The 4,004-nt window shown below is 38.9% G+C and overlaps 1 non-coding gene across 1 annotated transcript; it reads right to left on the reverse strand.

Annotated features, from left to right (window-relative positions):
• Positions 1 to 1,903: 1,903 nt before the first annotated feature.
• On the reverse strand, positions 1,904 to 2,010 carry LOC141709939 (small nucleolar RNA R71). The gene has a single exon (XR_012570490.1). It is a non-coding gene; the product is annotated as a small nucleolar RNA R71 (small nucleolar RNA).
• Positions 2,011 to 4,004: the final 1,994 nt, after the last annotated feature.

The following is a 4,004-nucleotide window of genomic DNA, read 5'->3' on the forward strand; positions in this document are numbered from 1 at the left end:
ATGCATATCTCTTCTTTATTTAGTCTTGATCTTCATTCCTTTCAATCAACCTTTCCTTAACTGTTCGTCCTCCCGCACTTAAGTTCTGATATCCATCTTCTGATAATTATCTCCTGATAATTTAAGTACTGATATCCTTAAGTTCTGACTTCCAGTAAGTGCTGATTTCAGTAAGTACTGATATTTCCTGTTTGTTAAGATCTGAAAACTAAACATAAAACATGTTAGACATGACATCTCAAATATATCTAACATAAAGTTTATGGGAAGACGTTTTCTATAGAAGAGAAGAGATAATCAAGAGCGAAGGCAAGAAGATTGAGAAGACCATTTTAGCACGCAATAATGAAGAAGAGGAAGCATACGTTTATCTTGTGATTCTTCTAATTCGTTGTAACTGTGGATGATAGTTTTCTTTATGCTTTGAACCTTAATACTCTTGTGACGTACTTCATTATTTATTAAGTATTTTTATTAGTTTATATCATTTTGTTATTATCATGCTTTCATATGAACCCATGGTGATGATGAGTTCTATTATGGGCTAATCGTGATCATGGGATTCTAGCGGATTTACTATGGATTTCTTTAGTTAATTGTTTAATACCTTGGTATGTGGTAATTGTATGATATCTAGCATAGGTTGTGCTTATTCGTCTTATGTACGTCGCGAACATGTAAGATAGCCTGTTAATCTCTTGTGAAGTGACAGTGAATATTGAGATTTAGAACTTGCCATGCTAGCATATGTTCATGTATTGTATGCATGATTAGTGGGTAACTCTAACCATTTTACTTGCCCTGTGTAATCATCATAAATAACTTGCGCTTAAATCGTTATGTTGTCATATTCAACTTCTATCTTAATTGTGGATGCTTGATAGAATGGTATTCGTACAATGAAAGTTGGCGTTTATCAGTTTCGTGTTGTTCGATTAATATCATCACCATTACATGCTAAGGTTAATGACAATAAGTATTGAATGAAGTAGTAATGAAGTTAGGATCTCATGTGTGTTTAATATTGTTAATTTAAGTGTTTAATTCTCGTAGTTATTATTAGTTCACCAATCTTAATTATTATTATCTTGACATTAAGAATAATCATACATTGGTGAGTAAGTGTTAATTAGATATAATTAATCAGAGTCTCTGTGGGAATGAACTAGAAATCATTCTATATTACTTGCGAACGCGTATACTTGCGTGATTTATTTAGCGCATGCTTTGTGCCTAACAAGTTTTTGGCGTCGCTGCCGGGGACTCGGTGTTAATTTGTTTAGTTTATGTACTTGCCATCAATGGTCATTAGGATTCATTGATTAAAACTTATTACTTACTGCTTCTGGTTGTGTTTCAGGTACTCTAGCGAGCGTTTATGCAAACACGTTCTCGCACTTGCAAGAGAAATCTGGATAAAGCTGAGGAGACAGATACAGCTCTCGACTTTCCAGAGAAGATAGTTTTTGAAGATTCAGATAAAGAGAGTGAAAAGAAAGAACCTGAAATAATGGGTGATCGTGTAGTTCAAGCTGATCCAGCTCTTATGGACTTTTCTCGGCCTAAAATCGATGACATTCAGTCAAGCATCATTCATCCGGCTATTCAGGCCAATACTTTTGAAATCAAGCCGGGCATTATTCAGATGGTGCAGAATTCTGTTTCTTTCGGAGGTGCTGCAACTGAAGATCCCAACATGCATATCAGAAATTTTGTCAAGATATGTAGTACTTTCAAATATAATGGTGTTACTGATGAGGCTATCAAGCTGAGGCTTTTCCCATTCTCTTTGAGGGACAAAGCTAAGGACTGGTTACATTCTTTACCAGCTGGGTCCATCACTACTTGGGAAGATCTTGCGCAAAAGTTTTTGGTGAAGTTTTAACCAATGGCCAAAACTGCAGCTATGAGGAGTGCTCTTACTTAGTTTGTGCATCAACAAGGAGAATCTATGTGCGAAGCTTGGGAGCGCTACAAGGAGATGTTGAGAAAGTGTTCACATCATGGTATGCTTGACTGGATGGTGATCACTGGTTTCTACAATGGTTTGGGGGCCCAATCTCGGCCCATGCTCGATGCAGCTTCTGGAGGCTCCTTGTGGGCTAAAAGCTATACTGAGGCCTATAATCTCATTGAAACTATGGCTGCAAACGAGTATCAAAACCCAACTCAAAGGATGATTCTTGGGAAGGTAGCAGGTATTCTGGAAGTTGATGCAGCTACAGCTATTGTAGCGCAGCTTCAGGCGCTGTCTATGAAGGTCGATTCTTTAGCCAACTACAGAGTAAATCAAATAGCTAGTGTCTGTGAGCTTTGTGCAGGCTCTCATGCTACGGATCAGTGTTCTCTTGTTAATGAATCTGTTCAGTATGTGAACAATTTTCAGAGACCGCAGCAGCCTGTGCCCACTACTTATCATCCTAATAACAGAAATTATCCCAATTTTAGCTGGAGCAATAATCAGAATGCTGTTCAGCAACCATATCAGCAAGTTGCTAGTAAACAGTTTAATCCACCTGGATTCCAGCAACCTCAGCGATTCGCTCAAAGGCAATCATATCCTCAACAAGGAGGTGTTGCTCCACCTTCTAGTGCTGATTTTGAGGAGTTAAAGCTGTTGTGAAAAAGTCAGGTTATTTCTATCAAGACCTTGGAAAATCAAATTGGAAAAATAGCCAATGCCTTGCTCAATCGTCAACCTGGCACACTTCCCAGCGATACTGAAGTGCCAGGCAGGAAGGAAGCTAAAGAGCAAGTCAAAGCTATCACCTTAAGGTCTGGAAAAGTTGTTGATGCTGAAAAAGCAAAAGATGGAGAAGTTGAAGTTGTTGATGAAGAAGGAATACAAAAGGAGAAAGAGGGGGAATCAAGGAAGACTACTATTGAACACACTATGCCTGAGGGTAATACAGGGGAGAAACAGTTTTATCCTCCACCACCTTTTTCAAAGCGATTGCAAAAACAAAAGCTGGACAAGCAATTTGGTAAGTTTCTGGAGGTGTTCAAGAAACTTCACATTAACATACTTTTCGCTGAGGCTCTGGAGCAAATGCCTAGTTATGCGAAATTCATTAAAGGTATTCTTTCGAGGAAGGTGAAACTGGATGATCTTGATATCGTTGCTCTGAAGGAAGAGTGTAGTGTCGTACTGCAACAAAAGTTACCTCCAAAGCTTAAGGATCCAGGTAGCTTCACCATTCCTTGCACCATTGGCAAGTTATCATTTGACAAGTGCCTTTGCGATTTGGGAGCAAGCATCAATCTGATGCCATTGTCTATCTTCAAAAAGCTAAATTTGCCTGATCCAAAGCCCACCTACATGTCTCTACAATTGGTTGATCGTTTGATTACATACCCACGAGGCATCGTGGAGGACAAGCTCATCTTTCCTGCAGATTTTGTCATTCTGGATTTCGAGGAAGATAAGAAGATTCCCATAATCTTGGGAAGACCTTTCTTGGCTACAGGTCATACCTTGATAGATGTGCAAAAAGGTGAACTCACTATGAGGGTGCAAGATTAAGATGTGACATTCAATGTATTTAATGCGATGAAATTTCCTACGGAAGATGAGGAGTGCTTCAAGGTGGATTTGATCGATTCTGCAGTTACTTCAGAACTTGATCATGTGCTAAGGTCTGATGCCTAAGAAAAAGCCTTATTGGGGGATTTTGACAGTGAAGATGACGAAGGCAATGAGCAGCTACAATATCTAAATGCTTCTCCTTGGAAACGGAAGTTAGAAATACCATTTGAATCTCTTGGTAATACTGATCTCAAGAATGCTGAGGGAAAGCTCAAATCATCTATTGAGGAAGCACCTACTTTGGAGCTTAAACCATTGCCTGAACACTTGAGGTATGCTTTTTTAGGTGATGCATCTACTTTGCCTGTTATTATTGCATCTAACCTCTCAGGTAGTGATGAGGCAATCTCTTGAGGATTTTGAGAGAATTTAAATCAGCCATCGGATGGACCATAGCAGATATAAAAGGGATCAGCCC

Source organism: Apium graveolens, chromosome 2 (assembly GCF_009905375.1).
Source record: "Apium graveolens cultivar Ventura chromosome 2, ASM990537v1, whole genome shotgun sequence".
In the NCBI taxonomy this organism is placed as follows: domain Eukaryota; kingdom Viridiplantae; phylum Streptophyta; class Magnoliopsida; order Apiales; family Apiaceae; genus Apium; species Apium graveolens.